Source organism: Anas acuta, chromosome 6, assembly GCF_963932015.1.
Source record: "Anas acuta chromosome 6, bAnaAcu1.1, whole genome shotgun sequence".
NCBI lineage: Eukaryota > Metazoa > Chordata > Aves > Anseriformes > Anatidae > Anas > Anas acuta.
In genome coordinates, this window is record NC_088984.1 from 6,059,798 (window position 1) to 6,081,820 (window position 22,023).

At 40.0% G+C, this 22,023-nt stretch overlaps 1 long non-coding RNA gene across 3 annotated transcripts; it reads left to right on the forward strand.

The window, feature by feature from the left end:
- The first annotated feature begins 8,120 nt into the window (after positions 1–8,120).
- Positions 8,121–19,328, forward strand: LOC137858812 (uncharacterized). Of its 3 annotated transcripts, none has more exons than XR_011098029.1 (4): positions 8,121–10,617; positions 12,829–12,973; positions 14,913–15,028; positions 16,836–19,328. It is a non-coding gene; the product is annotated as an uncharacterized lncRNA (long non-coding RNA). The 3 variants fall into 3 exon arrangements; XR_011098030.1 differs by having other exon boundaries at positions 8,122–10,617; positions 17,723–19,328; XR_011098028.1 differs by having other exon boundaries at positions 8,130–10,617; positions 14,913–19,328.
- The last annotated feature ends 2,695 nt before the right edge of the window (positions 19,329–22,023 follow it).

Here is a 22,023-nt window from a genome sequence, read left to right on the forward strand (position 1 = left end):
TGCAGGGACGGCCTCTGTGAGCAGAGCCCAGCAGCTGCCCCATGTTAGATAAGGGCCAGTTTAAGCCTGCTCCAAAGGGACCCACTGCTGGCCAAAGCCGAGCCAATAAGTGATGTTGTTTGCAAGTTTTGCAAGATGTAGAACTTAGTAACATAGTTTAGTGGTGGACTTATCAGTACTAGGTTGAAGGTTGGACTAGATGATCTTAGAAGTCTTTGTCAACCTGAATGATTCTGTGTACAAATAATCCTCCAAAAACACGGGAGAGCCATGGGCCACCATGTGCTAGGTGAAGCATTATAAACACTGTTCCACAAAATATTATTTTTTCTATACAATTATAGTGTATGTCTGCTCTTGAATAAACAGAGAACTCTAACTGAACTCAGTTGGATTTGAAGGTGCAGAATGATGCCAAAAATATTCAAGTACTATTTTTTAAAGGCATTTTTATCTCTAAATGAGATAAACATGACAAATAAGATAATTTATCTCTCTCTTTTTTTTTTTTTTTTTTTTTTTTTCCAGAACTGTAACAGCTCTGGGCTGTAGTTTCTGTTGAATGGAAATATATTTTGAAGGCTTCTTGACTGTGACCACAAACATTCTTAGTCACTAATTCAGATTTGTTTCTTTAGTTATCCTCTAATTAACTTGCTTTCTTCATAGATAAAGTTTAATTCTCTCACAGGTAAGCCAAATTCTCTTTTTCCAAATTCTTTCTTTTATGTACTTTCTATTAACACTGTTGTTCAAAAAAGTAAAGGCAAATCAATGAAACACCAGACACTAGACAACAATTATATCAACCAGCTATTTCGTATTTCCAGTCTTTTGAATACTGTTAAATACTTCCTTACAATGACCCTCAGATATCTTTCTCTGTGTAACATTCATGCAGATTGCAGACAAAATTCTATCACTGCACATAAAATACCGCCCACTTTGCTTCCTACAGCCCCATTCTTACTTGTTAGTAGCAACTCAGCAAATTGTAAAATAACAGCAGCCCTGCATCTCTGCTCCTTCCTTGAGGAACATGCTCCCCCTAGCACTTGCATAAATGTTATCCCAATCAATAACCTAGCAATTAAAGTCACCAGCATTTTGGTCCTTTTACAAGTCTCTTTATAAGGAGGGGAAAACAAACAAAAAAATAAATTAAAAAAAAAAAATCTTGCTTTACTTTTCCAAACTGCCTTGGAAACAGAACAGGAGTCACTCAGCCACCCCTTAGTCCTTAACCCCTGAGTTAGCCCCTGCTTTGACATCAATGAAAATCATTTTGTGTCTGTCTGCAGATGTAGCAGCATTTTCTTTCTGAGCACTGCTTATTACATTCCCATTCTGCCAGTTTATCAATAAGCCATAAATTCTGGTTGTGTTAATACCAACAGTAGCTTTGTCTCAGGGTTCTGAAACTGCTGGGGATTTTTTGTTGAGGGATTTCTGCTTTGTTTTGTTTTACTTTCAGTAATAAAAAAATCAAAAAGAAGAAGAAACAAAAATGGTAAGGACAGGAAAACACTGGTAAGCAAATGTCTGAGTCTGACAAACAATCAATTATCTACACAGCTCAGCGACTAGAACATATCAAGGGTGAAATCCTGCCTCCATTAAAATCAATGGGAGTTTTGTCATTGACTTGAACGGAGCTGGAATTTCACTCTAGAAATATTGTATGTGACTAAACTGGAGAAACTCACATGGAAGGCAATGCAGGCTTACACAGGAACATATTTTCTGAGGAAAGTAAAAATGGTGCTTGTAAGTACTGAAATTCAACTTCAGAATATTCTAGATCATTTACTTTGCAAAAGGCTATGATAGAAATTTTAGTCCTATGGTGGTGTGATATAATATTCACGTACTCAAAGGAAAACTGCCACTTTTTGATTTTGAGCACAGCTTTGCCCAGCACCTGATGGTGAAGGGCTTCATCCTGCTCTGCACCCCAAAGGAATTCCTTCAGATCGATGGCATTGCTTGTGTGTTTTTGCCTGCAACCTCTGCCCACAAGGAAGGTACAACAAATGTGACCTGGCCCTGTGGCATCTCAGTACATACACGTGGTCTCCCGATGCTGGGACGTGGCTGTATTTTGAGAGGGCATGACTCCCCGCCAAGTATGTCACAGCAGCTGTCCAGCCTAAGTGTAAGACACATGACTGAAGAGGTACAACTCTGCTAATCCACCCCCGATTTGGGAGGAAGGATTTGTATTTAGACACCACCACCACAAATAAGCTTTGTGGACTGTGTTAAACCGTGTGGTGAGGATGCTTAATCAGGCAGAGATTATACATGCGAAAAAACCTGCACCATGACCTTTCCCGAGTTTCTGAGCACAGACAGCCTGTCCAAGTTGTGTGGAAAAAGAGAGGTGTAATAAACCAGTGCTGACAATGACCTTTTAATAAGTAAATGGTTGAGGTAGGCGTGCATTTTGAACAGAGCAAGAAATTGGATTTGTATGTATGCCTGGGTGCTTGCTGGGGAAGGTGATGAGATCCACCCTGCTGCTTATATTATTATTATTATTATTACTACTACTACTACTATTATTACTACTATCTGACTGCAAGTGCTGGAGCAGTGCCCTGAGGGCAGACCCAGAGCCAAATGTTCACAGTCCTGTCAGGGTCAGAGCCGGCTGCATCCCAGTGGCCAGGTCCCAGTGGTGGGGTCCTGGTGCCGGTCCGGGTGAGACCAGGGTCTCCCTTTCCCCAGGGCAGGACAGAGGCACGGGTTCCCTCCTTGGGAGCCGAGCCGAGGCCCCCGGCAGCAACAGGTGCAGCGGCCCCCGGCTGAGGGCTGCGGCGAGCAGGGAGCGCGCATAAAAGTCATGGTGCAGCAGGGCAGGGGGAGGCTCCATGAAGGCCGACGGGGGGGCAGCGGCGGTGGGCTCCGGGCAGCCCCCTGCAGCGGGCAGCAGGCAGAGGAGGCGTCGGAGGGCGGCTGCGGGTGGCGGAGGGCGGCAGCGGGCGGCAGCCAACGCCCGGGAGCGGGACCGCACGCAGAGCGTCAACACGGCCTTCAGCGCCCTGCGCACCCTCATCCCCACCCAGCCGGCCGACCGCAAGCTGTCCAAGGTGGAGACGCTGCGCCTGGCCTCCAGCTACATCTCGCACCTGGCCAACGTGCTGCTGCTGCAGCAGGCACGGGATGAGGGGACCCCCGCCACGACACCCTGCCTGCAGCACCCCGCCACCGCCTCGCCGCGGCCCATCTGCACCTTCTGCCTCAGCGAGCAGCGCAAGCGGGTGAAGGGCAGTGGGAGAGGGGAGGGAATGGGCGGTGAGGAGCCAGAAGGGAGCTGTTCTCCGCTGCTCCAGCACGGGGGTCACCTCATGGCTTCATCCAGCCCTGAGCCCTGCTCCTCTCCCTCCAGCAGCGCCAGGGAGCAGAGAAGCCGCTGGTGCCCAGGGAGCTCCGCTGCTGCGAGGTGACAGCGCCCTGAGAGCATCGCATCCGAAGGCTGGGTGCTGTGGTCGTGCCAGGTCTGCTCGGGGCGTCTCGTGGATGAAACCGAACCCTGCACAGACAGCTGCACCTGGTGCAGCAGCTGTTTTAGCTCCAGGACTGCTAAACCTGAGCGGCCGAGGCCTGACCCTGTGGCCTCCCGACCCTGCACCACATGATGGAACTTGAGCTTCACAAGGCATCATCGGCTCTTCCCCAGGGGAGATGAAGATGTGGAAAAGCTGCTGGGCCCAGGTCTGGGCCATGGCCACATGGCGATGCCACCCGCTGCCCGCCGTGTTTGGGATGTGCATGCAGTGCTGTGAGGGCATTTTGATGAGCACGGTGCTGTGAGGGTGCTTTGGTGTGCATGGTTCTGCAAGGGTGTTTCGATGCGTGCAGGAAGCCAGTAGGCACTGGCACTGCAGCACTTTGCCAAGGGACGTAGGCAGCAGAGGAAAGTGGGGATGTGCTGTGCAAAAGCTGCTTTTTTCTTCTTACAAGGATGAGTTTTGCCAGTCCTCCAAATAGCATGGGGTATTCCTAGGTCTGTCGGCAAACAGGGAGTAGAGGGGATTTCCCCAGGGATCTCTAAATTTAGCCATCATCCAGGCCCTTCCCACGTTGTGCCTGTACATCACTGATGTCACTTACCTCCCTGGAGTTTGTTAACTTACATAGTTGTTTGGGGTTGGTTTTTTTGGAAGTAAGTCTAAAGAGCAAACATGCATGTGATGGTTCCTGTTTTGGACATTAATGAGGCATCAGGCTAGACTCTTAAACCCCAGTAATGGTGGATTTAAATATATATATATAGCTACTTGAATTTTACTGTGCCTTTTGTGGTTATATACATGATACATATATTTAATTAGTCCTTAATAATCCTTAACTTTTTGCTTTATGAGGCACTCTGTGTTCTTTAAAAGCTTGCTAAGTACACTGCTGTGAACAGTGCTGCGGAGTGCTTGCCTGGCTCTCCGCCCCTGCTGCCATCTGTGCAGTTCCCCTGTCCAGCCTTGCCTTGGCCAAACACGAGGGCTGAAGAAGTGCTGCTGTGCTCGTCACCCTACCTGATGTACAGAGTTTTCCTCCTCCTCCCCTAAATCAGCACTAAGTTATTATTATGCATTTATTAGGAAGAACTTTTACTTAGCAAGAATGACAGCTCAGTTTATTGCACATGGAACTTTACAGTTTTTGGTTTTCCATCTCGTCTTACCTTTATCACATTGAGAAAAAATGCATTGCACCTGCAATAACCTTCTCCTTTAACATCCTACTCAAGAAAAATACCGAAGCAAAGTTCCAGTGCTCCTGCATCCTACTCACTTATTGAAGGCTACATGCTGTATTTTCCTGGATTGAGAAAAGGGGCTTTGTTTGTTTTCAGGTTTCTGTCATTAGTTTTCTTTCAATAGGGAATTTTAAATTGCTGCCAGATTATGATCTTTGTTTTGTTTTGGCATTGATTCTTTAAACTAGAACTCTTCACCATTTATACAGAGTGCTTTCTCATTTTTGTATTGTGTCAGTGTGTGGGGGGTATGGATTTCTGCAAACCTGCCTTCCAAAGATGGCTTTTTTTTATAGCTTTAAAAAAAGTTTGTCTTTTAAAAACTTATTCAGTTTATAATTGAAGCTGATCTTACAGTGATTTCTACACCCATTAAACCAAAGCATCTGAGCTGGTTTACAGACAATTAGTACTATTAGTAATATTCATTTAGCTGTATCGTTCAATATGATACACTGAAATGAAAGAAGTAATGCAGTTTCGATCAATTTGGGGTAATTTTTTTTTTTATTGAATATGCTCTGAATTTTGAAACGTTGTGACATCACTGCAGTTTTAAGAGGAGTTCTTGGCAAATGCAATGTATTTGGATTTAGTACGCTATATCTATAATTAGCTATTAAAATAAATGAGCATAAAAAAGTGGGGTCTACTTTTTTTACCATAGTATTTGCTGGAAGCTCATTACTTGAAACTCTCATGAATAATTTGCACAATTCTACAGGAACTTGGCTTTCTCACTGTAAATGGGATTTCATCTCCCTAGTTTTGTATAAGATTTATACAAAATGTTTTTCAATAACAAAAGCAGGAGCAGGCTGGTATGACTCGGCCATATCTCCTGCTTAATGCAGATCAGCGTAGCATTAAATTCTTCTATCTTTACTCAGGATAAACTGTTGAATTCAACTGAGCTTGAAGATTTCAGTATTATGCTCAGGGTTTCAATTACTAAATAATATTGGAATTTCAGTAACACTGATTGAGTGTGGCAGAAATTGGGCCCCAGAGCACTATGGCCCAAATATTCATGGTATAGACAGATAATATCTATCCAAAACAATTATGATTGTAATTTCTCTGAGGAGCAGACCCCAAGACTGCATATATACAGATGTAACATTATGTATTTGAACATAAATGGGGACAGATCCTTACTTTTGCTGAAATTTATTTATAATTTAAAACTTCTCTGCCCCCAGGAGCAAGAGGAGATACAGGAGTGAGCTGTTATGTGTAATGGTTTTTCTATAAAGCTAGGGGAAAAGAATTTAATTTCTAGATTCTTAAATGAATTGAGCGCTCAGATTTCACCTCTAAAGAGTGCAAACACTAGCTCACTCATCATTAAATTTCATATTGAGTTTTTACTATATGAGTTTGTGTATCTTTTCAATTCTGTTCTTTTAATCATTTGCTAGAGACACATTGTGCACAGCATGCACAAATATGTATTTATAAGCCAAAATTTTGAAACTTGGGTGTCTAAAAAGGAGTATATTACCAAATGGTCAGGCACTGGAATGATAAGAACTATTCCAGAGGTGCTGAGCACCCTCTTGTTTTACTGAAGAGATTGTTTTTTCCATGTATTTGTAAGTGCATTCTGATCTATATGTATGAACAGAAGCATGCCTAATGTCAATCCCATCTCTGTTTTCCTGTATACACTTGGCTGTTCAATTTATGTGATGCATGAGTAAAGCAGAAGCGGTGAGATATACATCATTTGATCTTAGATCCTATTAAAAGACTGTTAAAATATTCCAAGTATAGTGCTTTGTATAAATCCTTGTACTTAGCCAGCTGCATCACAATGTAACAGCAGCATCAAGCAAAACAAATAAATCATTTTGTTTGATTTTACTGGCTAAGTTTAAAGAAGTATTTGAACCTAATACTTGGTTACTTATGGATTAATCGTGATGTAAGTCAAAGTTATGTTTGCTACTGTTTTCAGTCTTGTTCAAAACTGAAGTTTCCTTTTTAATATCTTCTTGGAAAATCAGCTTCTTTACAAAACAAAATCTATATTGGTTTGCAAAATGTGCTTCTTATGTTTGCTAAAATAAACAATATTTTTGTTACTGATTTAAACAATAAACTATGAACGTTGCAGTAATACTTGAGCAGTAGCTCTCTTTTATAATCATCCAGTAAAAGGTACAAGTATTTATTTTCTTTACCTTTTTCAAATTTATCTGTAGGATATTTCAGAAACATATATCTATGTGCGTGCATGTATGTGTACATACAAACAGGCTACTAAAACTTCTAGCAAGGCTGCTTTTAAACCATTAACCATGTACCAGCTATTAGTTGGAGACAGCATTCTGATGCTGTTATCTGCTTGTTTAGCACAAAGGAGGCCAAACAGAGCGTCTATGCTGATACTTAAGGCTGAGCTATCCCCCTAACACACAAGCCACTTACCCTTCTGTATCTACTCCCCCTACCAAAGCTCAACACATTGTGCCTCAGATTCCTAACACAGCATTAAAGATGCATCCTCAGCTCTTCCATTGAATTGTAGGGATTGATCTGCAACACTGCATCTTTCCTTCCAGGCTAGCTGGCAGTAGAGAAGGAAGGCAGGTAGAAAGTTTGGAAAAACAAAAAAGCTCAGGGACTGCACAACATTGTAAGTGCCAGACACTGGGGGAGTTTGAGGGAGGGAGAGGAAGGAGGGAAAGTACTGGAGGAAGGACAGAAGGAGCTGAGAGGGGAAGAGGTTGATTCGCCCATGGAATTCAGTAAAGTATCCAGCTTTAGGCTAAGCAACAGTCAGCATTTAAGCTAAAGAGCCCATAGTGTGAGCACCTGGGATGTACTGAAGGCCGTGTTGCCACAAGCAGTTCTCTTTGAATGTTACATGTTGGTAACCAAAAGGATTTGTGGTTATTGAGGGACCCATAGGACATCATTGCAAGTGGTAAGGCTTCTCAGTCAAGTGACAGTATTAAAACTCTGCCAAATTTACCCTTTGAAACTAGTCAAAATTATTCTCACAAACACAGCCATGAACTTCTGTGGCCCTTTCTGATATCCAAATAGTAAATCTTTAATTGTCATACTTAATCTTATGTCATCACATATTCCCTCTTTCTGTATATACCACATGAGCCTGTATGAGCCATTTCACAGAAGAAAACTGCAAAGAAGCGTCCACTGCAAATATGGGACACAAAAACTTTGATGTTACAGGCTTCCAGATCTCCCAGATTCATAGGAAGGTAGGCGATGCTTTCAAGATAGGCCCTTAGCTTCCTGCCTCAAAAAAAAAAAAAAAAAAAAAAAAAAAACGGTTTCTGTGGGCTTAGTCTACTGTGCTCTGAGACACGATGTAATATGTTGAGAGAATGTTGCAAAAAGAGACAAAACCTAAGCCAGCTATCTAAATACCACTTTTTGAAAGAGAGGAGTAAGGTCTTCATTGGGAGTTTGAGCTAGTGGTTAATAGAAGGCTAAGAGAAAGAATTTATACAAAATTAGCTAAAACAGACAGCATGCTGCCAAGGCAAAAGATGTGGAGGATATATTATTTCGTTAACCTTCAAAAGATTCCTGGTATGTATTTCTGAAGAATCAGCATGGGGATTGTGGGGGAGGAAGAGAAAGTTATTAGTGGGGGAAAAGAATACCATTGAGTTTTGTGAAAGCTAACAAAAAAACATGACTTAATGCTGACAAGCACCAAACTGGCTGCTCTGAACCTATTTCTTCAAAAAGACTTTTTCAAAATTTGGGTATACGTACATAGCCAGACAGCCAGGTATCTTATTTCAAAAGAAATCCTTTAACGGTTATAATACAGAGTTTCAGCACCTTGAAGATTCTTACCATTTTTGAAGTTGCACAGTAATGAATACAGGCTTCCTCAGGAGAGGAAGGAGGAGGAGAAAAAGAGGGCATAGATGAAGAGTTGCCTGCTGAGTAGGATATTCTCCATGGTGCCCAGAGAAATCCCAGCTCCAGTCCAGGTCAACAGCTACCCTAACAAATGCTCTAATCATCGCAGGGTTGCACCTCCCCCTCATTCTCCTGCCAGGAGTGCATACGAGGCAAATTTGGTGTCTATTTTGAGGCTCCCAGGCAGCCCCCGGTGAGAGGCAGGTATCTAGATATTGGGCTCTGCAAGGGCTGTTGTGCAACTGGGTATGAGCTAGTCAGAGGGTTTTTGTAGTGGTGGTGGTGGTTCTAATGGAAATTTAGATGTTTGTGGTCATTTAAGCAAGTAGAAGAGGTGCTTGTGCTCCTTTGAGGTACCTCAGTTATGCCTATTTGAAAATTCAGATGGATGTGTGCGGTTTTTTTCCCCAGCAAAAAGGCCAACTTAAGGCAGTTGTTCTTCCAGCTTCACTTTCCTGACCCCTCAGTTGCACCAACTGGAACTTTTTGCAGACCCTGTCTAAAAACCAAATGAGATAAATCATAACTTATGTCCTAAAGAAATAACTAATCTAGCTCTCAGAAGAGTTTGACATCCCAATGAATGTGAAACATAACGCAACGAAGAGGAAGTGTCCCCTGCTTTGGTGCCAGATGAAACTTTCCTGTAACAAAACACAGATACCAATTACCATAAAACGGCCTTATCTTCTCATTTGTGTAGTGTGTTCACATTACACTAGTATTGTCAGGTTTTAATTAAACATTTGGAAATTGCTATGGATTCTTCCAAGAGAGAAGCCAGTATAAATAAGACAATTACACTAAAATGGGTGATGAAATAAGTAAGTGACAGAAGTAATTCTATTTGTTACAGAAACTCTCTCTAACATCTTGTCTTTCCTTCATATTATTAAAATAAACCCTACTTTCCAAACATATGTATGCAGATCATTTTTAAACGCAGAGATTACAGAAAAAGGTAATTCTTTTAAGAAGAGAATTGTGCTTGGTGGAAAGGGTAGGCATCTGTCAGGCCCAGATAAGATCAGACAGCTGTGCTCTATCCTGAAAGGGTATTGTGAAGCTAAGTTTTCCTAGGGAAATAATGTCTTTGGTATGAAAAGCAGCAAAATGTAATGAAGTCTCCAAGCAAATAAATTGAGAAAACAGGAAGTCTCAGAGCTCATTTTTATCTAAAATACCAACCCTATATTGGGAGAAAAAAAAAATAGAATGAGAGGAGGATAACATCTGAACCACAGTGAATAATATGGAGCAGGAAGATCATCTCACTTCATATTCTCAATCAAATTAATCCTTTAGAGTAAAAACAAAGTCAAGAGGCAACTTCAGCAACAATAACAACAGGCTGCTAGGATAAGAAGAGCGCTGGGACACACAACTCTTAGGATTGGCAACAGGGTGGCTACAACAGAGACAAGGAAGCAAGCCAGGCAGAAATCCAGTCAGTGTTGCGAAACAGCTAAAGGGGAAGGTGGAGCCAGGCTGTTCCAAGAGGTGGGCAGTGAAAGGGCCAGTAACAATAATCACAAAATTAAGTGAGGGAAGCTTGGGTTTGACTGATGGAAGAACGTTCCTCACCGTGAGCGTGGTTAAGCACTGGAATGGGAAGCCGGGATTTTCAGAACTTGACCTGAGTCAGCCTCACTCTGAAAATGGAATAAGTACTGAATACCCCAAGAAGTCCTCTTAAGATCGTTTTTGTATGATCCTATGGAATGATAAGCTTATGGTTTACTGGGAAGGAGAGCTGTAGACCAGAATCATAAGAGAAACTTCATAAATGCAATGACTTCATGGGAAAAAAATTCCTATGCATCTGGGCAGCGCCAGGATTGGCAGTGAAAATGAGGGGCATCCAGGAATGCATGTCAACAGGAAAGCAAATAAGATTCCTGGAGAAAGAAAGATCTGCACGTGCCTCCAAAAGGGACTTCCAGTAAGAGGTAGGTCTCTGTTTCTATTAGTAGGGCCTCTCAGAACGGTTCTGGGCTTGAATTAACAAAAAAAATAATAATGATTTGTTTCGATGATGGGTTAAGATTTAACTTCAAGGTGATAACTTGGGAGAGTAGGATTAGAATTCAAGATGAACTGAAAAGGAAAAATAAAGGAGAAATGTTTTTAAAAAGATGCAATTCAATAAGGAAATATACACCATGCTTCACATGACTAGGGATAATCAACTGCACAAATAAATGATGAAGGATGACAAGCAGAAAATTATTTTTGAGGTGTTGCATATCACAAACAACATGACAAACCTTTCCAAGGAAAGTGGATGCATATTTCATGAAGCCCCCTTTGGGTGCTATTTTCTATGATTATTAGAATTTTGACAAGCTCTACCTGAAATGTCTGGCTGGGTGGAAAATCTGTTTAAAAAAAAAAAAAAAAAGTAACTTAAAAGAATGCTACATGTAGAGAAATGTATAGTCTTAGCTACTGTGACTATGCAAATGAAACAATGGAGGGGGACTTGTGATGGTCAGTGCCAAATTAGATCACAGTGACACAGAATCACAGGGTATCTGTAAGTTATTAACTAACAAAGGACTACTGAAGGCACCTGGAGTAGTATAAAAAGAAGTTACGAGGCCCTGAAATTTTCAAGTCTGATACTTAGAGAACGTGTCTTCCTGCTAGTGACCGAATGTGCTAAATGCATGGATACAGTAATTACCATATCTGAAATGCATGACAGAAGTTTCAGCATCATGATAAGAGATATAACAACTCAATTCAAGACATAGACATGAGAAACAGGATACAGGCTGCAGGCGAGTCAGGTCCTACTGTGTGCTGTTCTCTTACCACTGCAACTGATTATTTTTATTTGCCATACTGCTCGAGGAAAATCTGAGTAGAAAAGACAGCCTTTAATAAAAGGTGTGGAGAAAGATAACAGTGAGCAAGAGTTTCTGGCTGGTGGGAGAAGCAGTGTCTGAAGCACTCAATATCTGTACCAGCAACACACCAGCCCTGGACGACGAAGCTGGTGAGGGGCCTGGAGAACAAGTCCTATGAGGAGCGGCTGAAGGAGCTGGGCTTGTTCAGCCTGGAGAAGAGGAGGCTCAGGGGCGACCTTATCGCTCTCTACAGATACCTTAAAGGAGGCTGTAGTGAGGTGGGGGTTGGCCTGTTCTCCCACGTGCCTGGTGACAGGACGAGGGGGAATGGGCTAAAGTTGCGCCAGGGGAGTTTTAGGTTAGATGTTAGGAAGAATTTCTTTACTGAAAGGGTTGTTAGGCACTGGAACGGGATGCCCAGGGAGGTGGTGGAGTCACCATCCCTGGAAGTCTTCAAAAGACGTTTAGATGTAGAGCTTAGGGATATGGTTTAGTGGGGACTGCTAGTGTTAGGTTAGAGGTTGGACTCGATGATCTTGAGGTCTCTTCCAACCTAGAAATTCTGTGATTCTGTGGACTAGCCAAGCGTAGGTTAGGATCACTGAAGGACCAGTAGAGGCCAGTAAGAGAGAAAAACAACCAACAAAAACAAGCACAACATTCCTGTGCTGTGCAAAATATAGCTGAGTGCAGCTGAGTCAGGCTGAAAATCAAAGACTACTTTTCTGCTACATAAAACATGTTACTGCTTATTTTAGCATCTGTAACAAGACAAAGCAGAAATAAAATGCATGTTATGGCGTGCCTTTACATCCCAGCAAATGCTGTAACATTGCAATGTGCTTCATTACATGAGACAATCCATTGATTGGCACATTTCAGCTGTCACTAGTGTATTACAAATGGGTAGATCCTCTTCTGTGAGAAAACTGTATTTCTCACTGCCTTCTCAGTGTGTTTGCATCTACTGGTGGCCTGGTTTTCCCCAACACGGAAAACATATACCAGAAATGACTTAACAAATCCGTACTGTTAGGAAGACTGCACTATTTGTGAAATGCTTTAATTAAGCTAGTTAAATTGCTTAATTAATTAAAACTATTTTAAAAGCACATTCTCATTTATGTTATGGACTTTAAAGGTCTTATGGCCTCAAAGAGTATAAAGGGGTCCAAAAGTAGCCATAATGTAAATAAGAATTACCAACGTTATTTTCAGTGGTGTTATTTACAGTTACTTATCTTGTCACATTGGCTTAATTATCATCTGGTTCTAAAAAGCTAATAGTTTCACTGCATTACCCTCCAGATCTGGTCTTCTTCAAAAACAGTTTAAAAGAAGAAAAAGAGAACAGTGGTTTCAAAAATGTTGCTCACCACCTCCCTCTGCTGAGAGTTCCTGTGTGTACCAGCAGAAATAGATAAATCTTGGAGGTACCACTGCTTCTGGACTGGTAAGTTATGTTATATCAGATCAACGGTGGTTTCAAAGGACACGTGAGACTGCTAGTTGTGGTGGTAAAGATTCAATTGCTTTTTCCTATCTACCAACTTACTAAACTCTGCCATAAGAAAAGGACATACATGTACGTATTGTTGAGACAATAGCTTCAAAAACCAGAACTCATCCATCAGTACCCAAATCCATTTGAATTTCAACAAGACTTATATCTTCGATGATTTATTTTTAAAGTTGTTGGTGTTTTGGGGTTTTGTGTGTCTTTTAATTGCCAGTATGCAGAATATTTCTGCCAGTATATTTCTGAATAAAAATTACAATGCATACATACAGCATCTACATGCATCTGAACACACTCACACTCCTGTGTGTATTTGTAGATCCAGGGTTACCTGAACTGCACTAAAATTGATGAATGTTGAAATGAACAGGAGCACAAGAGACCGTCTTTGTGTATTTCAAACTGAGAAAGTAATCAAAGTTAAAGTAGAGTAACTTATAAGGGTGAGCACCAGCAAAGAAGTGAAGAACAGTGACCTCTGCATGGTTGCTACCAGCTCAGTTCCAGAAAGATACTGATGGAGGCATCCTCCAACCCTGCTGACCAGGGTCACAGACAGGAGTGGTGAAACAAGATGTTTGCTCCATTTTAGAGTCCAAAAAACATACAATAGAAACACACATTTGAATAATTCAACTTAAAAAAAAAAAAAAAAAAGGCAGCATGAGAGGATCCCTGAATACACAACTGCTGTTCCACAACCAAATGTCAGCAGCTGAGTGACACACAGGCCTGGAAGAAAAACCGAGAGCTCAAAACCCCCTTCTGCATGGCTGCTTGATGGCATATGGTACATGGTGTGGGCTTTGTTGTGAATCCCAGACAAGTCATTCTGCCATGCGGACTTGGAGCATTGCATCAGAAAACATCCAAGTCCTAATTTCTGGGTTGGTGCTCCAGTATGCTCTCTGTTCAGGCAGCAAGGAGGCCCACAGCTCCCTCTGCCTCAACATTTAAGGATTGCTTTCAGCCTCTAATAACTGTGCATCACCTTGGAAAATTAAAATAGTAGCTCTTGTTCTGATTGTATGTGAAAGTATGGCTAAAACAAATCTCATGGCACTGATAAAGTGTTGTATTCACTAAAACTTTAGAATCCTATTATGGATCTTTCCATATTGGTGTATGCTGCACAGTATGCTGCACAGTGGGTAAGAAAAAAAAAAATCAGATTTCAGGTGCTTACGAGCATGACAAATAGGCACTGAAGTGGCCTTGAGCACTGTGATGCAGTAACTGAGAAGAAATTGAAACATTCAATATTCTGAGGTGCCTGAGCCCTCTGCAGATGGCTCTTGTATACTTGCTATTAATCTAGCCCCAAAAGAAAGTGCCTCCAGTTCTGTTGATTTTTGTGGGTTTTCTTGTGGGTTTCTTCATATTTTTAGTTTTTATTTTTTAACACTGGCAACAGAAATAGTTTTAATTATATAATGTGAGTAATAATAATGTGGGCATTAACTTTCAGCTATTATTCCAGTGTTCCTCTCTAAGTGAAATTAATGCAAGATTTAGCAGAAGTCCTTTGTACAGTAACAAACCTCCAATTCCGTGAGGTTACTGTACATTTCAGTGTTAATTAGGAGCTTTGCTGAATTTAATTCAAGGTTGCTGACAGAAAGACTTGTGGTCAGGAGTATTTTAAACTTGTGACTGACAGTGACAGCAGTGCTACAGTTTTCCCTCTCATTCAGAGTATGTGTTTTGCTTGTCTTCATACCCTAACATTTCATTAAATAATCTGGTGGTTAATAATTCATTTAAAATGTACATCTATTTGTAAATGTTCATCCTTGTTTAAAGCTGAATTTTATAAAAGAATGCATAATTAAAGTGTAGAAATAACTTTTTTTTTGTCTCTGTTTCCATCTAGCAAGTGAATCTGTGGAAAGAAATGCATTCATAGACGAACAGATGACCTGAAAGTATCTCTATATTATATAATCCATTTAGACATCCATTCTGAGTGATTGAAGACAATATCAGCAGGTATTTGATCATTAGGTGTCATTAGCACATGCATAAAGATAAATATTTATCTGTTCCACTACAATTAAAGTTAAGAGGTTTAACATCTCTACTTTAAGAGCTTCTCTGGTTTAGATTTTCATATAGATAGAGGCTTTACAAGTCTGAAATGATGTGTAATGTTAAAAAGGCCCAAAAGATTAGAGCAGTAATATTTACTCTAAAGTTTGCCTGGCACTTGTGAGGCATTGCAAAAATTCATAATTTCTCAACACAAACCTCCCTAGTTTTCCAGCAAGCATACTTCTATATCTTTAAATAAAATAAACTTAAATTATGTGGGTTGTAGGTCAAAAATTTAGAGCACTGAGCAGATTAGAACAACAAATTGGCTATTGCTCAGTCACACACACAGGTGTGACCCAGCAGAGGTCAATAGCCAGACAATTTGTTGAAGCATGGAAAGTTTAAAATAGACTGTGCAAGTGTAGTTTATATAAATAGGTGATGTACAGTTGCCTTCTAAGGCCAATACAAGTGTATTTATTACCTAAAATTAAACTGACCTATGCATGAAGAAACCATGAAATATGAAGAAGCCAGCAGTTTTATGAAAGAAATTAAGTGGTACTTTACAAGATTATTAGAACTTCCATTGATTTTGTGAATAATTGGGTTCCTTGATTATTTTGTCTGTCTTCCCAGACATTAAGTCATCCCTTATAAATGAAATTTAATTACTGATTAAAGAGAACATGAACACATCCCCAAGCACAGTAACAGGGCTTGTGGTAGCACAACAATTCAGCAGCTCCCTGCAGCAGCACACAGAACCCATCCAAAATTAGATCGAGCCCCAACGTACTGCAGAACTACACTTTGCTGGCTCTCCCTGTGTTATCAGGGAAAGCCACAACACCCAGGGGGTGAAATCAGGTAAGTGTAGCTTGTGTTCCTACTTCTCCCTTAAAGCCAATGTTCACATACCCACAGTGCTTTATGGACAAGCCCACGGTCTGGGCACGGGCACTCATCCCTGCTGACAGCCAGCCTGCTGGCCTTGTCCTTCAGGGGCGCCCAGGGAGAAAAGAGGGCTGCATTCTGCCTCATCCAGGAAGAAATGAGTTGAAATGATAGGAGAAAAGTAGCACAAACTGTAGGGTTGGTAGGAGCCAGGACACCACAGTACCACAGATCACAATGCTGCATAGTTGTTCCAACCACTCTGAGGTTAGGCAGATGTCACAGCACCTGGATCTAGTCCAAAGTAGTAAAATCAGATCTATTTCAAGATAGTTATGTCTCCTTTCAGTGGAAGAAGGGTTCCCTGAAAATTTTACATCGATGTAACTACAACCAAACACCCTACCCAACCATGACATTTCTGTAAAGGCTGCAGAGCCACAAACAAGATCTGGACTCAGCAGCTGCCCGTTATCTGTGTCAGTCAGAGATGCCAAAGAAGGCTGATTTAAATTTAAAATCCTATGATTTGGATATTTAAAAATGTACATTAAAAAAAATATACAGACTCAAATCATTACTGATTAATTTTATAAATACATTTTGGCACATTTTCCATGCAGCTTAACCTTTTGAAAATAGTAGCTATTACTGGGCCAAAAGCATCTTTTAGGTTTAGAAGGTCTTTAAATTCTAAACATACCTGGTGCTTATGTTTCAAATAAAGATTAAAAGCTAGTAAAAAAGTTTCACACTGAGCTAAATCCACACCAGAATGGTGTTATAAATATGCAGAGGCTACAGGGAGTAAAAACAGGGGGGAAAAAAGAGTTCAGCAAAGAAAGCTCCTTTCTTTTCTCTTCAGGATCAAATGCCATCTCCAGATCCAAAAGAAAAAGGTGAAAACTATCAAAAACCACATAGAATGGGAATCTGCAGCAAAATTTAGAACAGAAATATTCTTCAGTGATGTGTAAGAGAACAAGGAAATAAGCAGCAGGGATGCTATAAACTGTGGTGAGGAATAAATTAAAGCTGATCTAGCTGTGACTAAAATTTGCAGAGGTAATATTTAGAGTGTCCAGTTTTAGGCATTCAACCTACATAGCTCAAGAGGGAATCTTTTAGTTTCTGCCTCTAAATTATACACTGTGATTCAAGTTTAAACCTTCTAGAAGGTGACATGCAAGTCCCTGTGAATACTCAGTGAGAGGAGTACTCAAAACTTGCAGTGAGGATGAGATGGCTAAAGGCAATGAGGCTGAGGAATGGATGTTACTAAAACCAAGTAAAGCTTGATGTTCTCAAAGTGAATACATCCAGCAATCACCTTTCTTGAGTAAGGAAGGCCTGATAGTTTGTTTTTTTTTGGACAAATTGTTCCATCAAATTAAGGCTTGAAAGAAGAAAATATACTGTTTGTTGGACGGTTAGACAGAATAACTGGGGAACTATAGATTCATTCATCTGACCTCAATAATACGCAAGTCTTTAGAACACACTGAAGGATTTTAATACAAATAAATGGAAACAAAAGTAATGGTCCCATACAGGAACCAGAATAGATTTTGCCATGCTTGTACACTTCTACAAGAAAGGGAGATGCTAGAGGAGATGAAGAGAACCCGAACAAGACGCTACACCTATTTGTAGGCTAATGAGCATCTGCAAGACAAACGTGGAGGCACCCTGTTCTCTATAATACTCCGTTTGTAGCTGCAAATACTTGCATTAATGCCAGTTTATCTGCAGAGCTATGAAGTGAGAGAATGGAGTGCTGGCCACTGGACTGGAGTTAGCTGCTGCACTTCAAGCACCGTAATTGAATCCTATACAGCCTCCTGGACTCCACCAGAACCAAGCAGATGGAGCCTCGCTAAGCTGCTTGTTCAAACACAAATACATAATAAAAAAATACACTTTAAGGGGTTGACATAACACCAAAGCAGAGGAACGGGAATGGTTTTACTAGAAGTGCTTCTCACTTAAACCTTTTTGGTGGCACTTCCAATAAAGTGAAGAATTCATGGTTTGAACCAGGAGTAGCAGCATAAAATTGAGTCTAAGTAAATCCAGCTTACACTTAAGATAGAAATAATAAAATAAGAAGAAAACCAAGTAAAAGACAGTCTGACTGCTTTTATGTAATGCATCAACTTCAAGCAGCTCTGCAGTTTTCTGAGTTTTTGGATCCTTGCAATTAAGGCAGAACTTATCCATTATATCCTGCAGTACAAGGATGTCTTTTAGCTTGCTTTGAGGTGTTTTTTGGTTTTTTTTTTTTTTTTGGAAAGACTTGACACTTCTCTCTTTCATTCCTACTCCAGCTGAAATTTGGACACCCCTTCCCCCTTTCCAGCAAAGCTTTAGAGAACAAATAAAACAAGGATGAAAAACTCTTTAGCTTTTTAGTTTAAGGATACTTATGCTCTCATTTGGCTCCCATTTTCTTTCTTTCTTTAAAATCCTTGAAATCTTACAGTCAGTAGAAGATGTGCCACTTAAGTATCTCTTTCTCCTGAAACCATAGCAGAAACCATCCATCCTTCTGGGATAAACAAGCTGAGATAAAACTCTTTTGTTCTCTGTGCCACAACTGAAGAGAAATTGCTTGCGCCACTGGATTATAACTTCATTTTAAAGCAGTTTTCTTAATAAGTGAAAAGTGGGAGTCAGACTATAGAAAGAGATGGGGCAGGGAAAAAAGAGAACAAGAAACACAAGAAGAATAAACTTCAGAAGACTTCTCTACTACCTTACGGATATCATATTCTAATTTTGACAAACTTCTTACTCACAGAGTCATTTTGTCCACAAATGTTTTTGTACCAGCTCTTTTAATTTTAAGAATATTTTCAAAGAGTACGACCTTACGCATTGCATCTCCCTACACACGGCCCTACTGTTTTGTCAGGATGCATTCTTGACTCACTGTATTAAATACCCTGAGGACAGTATTAGCTGCAACACAGATAGGTAAGGAAGAGGATGTGAAATGGAGTCTTAATTCTGAATTCCCTGACCAACCTTGTTGTTCAAATGGAAATAAAGAGTATGGGAGAAAACCAAACAGGAGAAGGAGAACACAGTTTTCTATTCTTATTTAAAGGATAACGATGTCCTAAGGGAACCAATAAAAGAAAATGAAATTGTACAAAGGACAACTCCAGTACATCTAGTAAATCTTGTAGGAAAAAACAACAACAATCAATAATAAAAAACTATTCACAAGAATGCTAAATAAAGCCAGCTAGGAGTAGAGCCTTTTGAAATGCATATATTGTTTTCTGGGTTTGAAGACTTCAAAAATCATTATTCATAATCCAGGTTGAAATTCAATAAAGATATTTGCCCAGTGTTTACCTCTTTTTATGCAACCTGTGTTTATATAAATTACTACAGAAAGAGAAAAATGGCAAACTTCTACAGCATAGTACATACCACGTGGATTCTGCTTAAAACAATTTTTGCATTCACACCAAAAGACGTACACTTTTCAGCAAGGTAATCCATGTGTTATTCTGCTCTGTTTGACTAGATGGTTACCCCTGCTAAAGTCAGTTGATTTTTATGCAAGCAGTACAGCAAACCAAAAGCATAAGTTCACATAAAAAAGTAATATGCAAACACACCAACAATTAAGCAAGGTGTGAGAATAGTCCAAAATCAGCCAAAAAATCAGACTATTCTACATAGCAAGCTTAATACAGTGTATTTTTCATATTCCACTTATTTAAAAGGAATGGTCAGATTTTCATCAAATTATTACTGCAATTGCCTGTTTATATTGAAATCAAGCACAACGAAAATAAAGCCTAAATGAGATTCGTGGAAGTTTATGAACAGTGAGGATGGGGGAAGACACTGAATAAATCAAGATGTCATTTACCTGGATAGCAGGAAGGAATCTTCAGATGTCTATGTATTACACATATGTAAACCACACATACTGCTACTCCAATACTTACTCACATAAAACTTATATTTATTAATGTTGACAGCATATCTGTCTCTGTTTTATGAGGTATGTTCCTAAGGACTTATCCAGTGCTTTGAATTCCATAATGTTTTTGAATGGAATTGTTCTGGATGACACCTGGAAACTTAGGCAATCATTTTGTCAAGTCATGAAAGATTCATCTTTAAGTTCCAAGTTCTATATTCTGAATATTCAGACATTTCAAGAAATTATATTTCAATATATTGACATTTCAAATGACTGAATCGATCTGCCAAACAATACATCTTAAAGAGAAACAAACACCAACAACCAACCAACAGACCACGGCAAAAGTCTGTTTTTAGAATATTTAAGATCTGTCAATGTTTTCCAGTGTATCAATATTAATGAAGCTTGGCAAACAGGGTCTGTGGTTGAAGTTCATATTAATACAGCATTAGGTCCCGAAGAAGACCTCCTGATTCACTAAAAGTTTTGTTGAAGATTTAACCAGAAAAATGCTAGTGATATTGTAAGATTTCTCTGCACTGGGCCTACATTTACCCTGGAAGAATTTCCTGCACATTGTTACATTTAATGAAAATGAATAAAAGCAGAATATACAACAAAAACTCCCTTTTCAGTACAATTCGCATAGAATTCACATTTCAGAAACTGCTGAATGATGGCAATAACAACTGTGAGATGATTTACTGCAACTAAACTTTGCACCACTAAAATAACTCTTAGCATTGCATATTTTAGAGTAAAACACAAGAAAAGTTCAAAGAAGAGTCCAGGTACTTATTACTTCATATTTTATAACTCAAAGAGTAGCTGCATCAAAGTTTTAGCACACTTAATCCTTACATTTCCACCTTCTATTTTTCCCCTGAGGTGTGCTTTATCATAAAGGTGCACAACTAAGTAGGGATGGTATGACTGACCTCTCCCTTCTCTTAAAAGTCCACGATGAATTCCCACTTACTATAAATGATCAAAGTTTTATGGACTAATGACAGTTTAAAATACTTTTTTCCCCACTTTTACTGCAGTACTGTCATTAAGACTAACAATCTAAAGTAGCTAAGAGAATGAGTAAGCAAGATGATTTACACAGATGATAGTGCAATGGAAAGAAGCGGGGAAAGATTCTTTGAAATTTTTTGTAGCTGAACCATTAAAAAGATTTACACCAAGGTCTTTAAGTGAAAAGAGAGCACTGCCAAAGAGGTCTGGCAAGCTCTTCTATCAATAAAATACTCTGCCACATAAATTTAGCCAAACCTTCAGCTTAAAACCTGATTAAAAGCTAGAAGGAACTTGTTTTGTTACCAGAGAGATCCCACCACCCCAGCATCCAAAGAGACTGCTTATAAAAATCAGTCAGGATAGAGACATTTTTAGAAAAAAGTTTCCACCATCACTGAATCTCCTCTATTTTTCCATGAGGCCATATACAAGAACTCATGAAACATTTAGCATGAGAGAGCGCATAGGTTCTAATACAGGGCAAAGTTGTGTTGAAATTATTTAGGGCCGGGGACAACATTGAAACCATCTGTGTTTCTATAGCTGGCTGATCAAGGCTTCTAGAAGACTCAAAATGTTCATGTATCCTTATAAATTTTGTATTTAAATTCTTTCATAATGTTCTTCAGTTAGAGATTATTTTGGTACAAGCTTTTATCTTTTTCACATCCCACCTCCTACCATTTTTACTCATTACAGGTAGCCTTAGGAGGCTATCAGACCTAGATGTTGGCGTAGGACACATTCAGAGCAAAGACTTGACTTCATGACTGTACAAGAAAATAAATCTGGACTCTGAAAGCAGCGATGTTTGATAAGGTTTCAACAAGATTTCAAAAGCAAGCAACAGAAAGAAAACAGGAGGTTTTCTGCAGGTCACTATGCCAGAACATTATTATTTGTTTGGTGCTAAAATGGGATTAGGGCTGTAAAACACAAGTGTTTTGACAGCCCTTGCTTCAAGATCAGCTGTTCATGACATTTCCACCAGCTTGGATTGCTGCCCCTCCAAAGCCAGAAGACAGGTGTCTTCCAGTTTTGGACTTCACCCAAAATAAAGACAGGAGGGATAGATACTCAT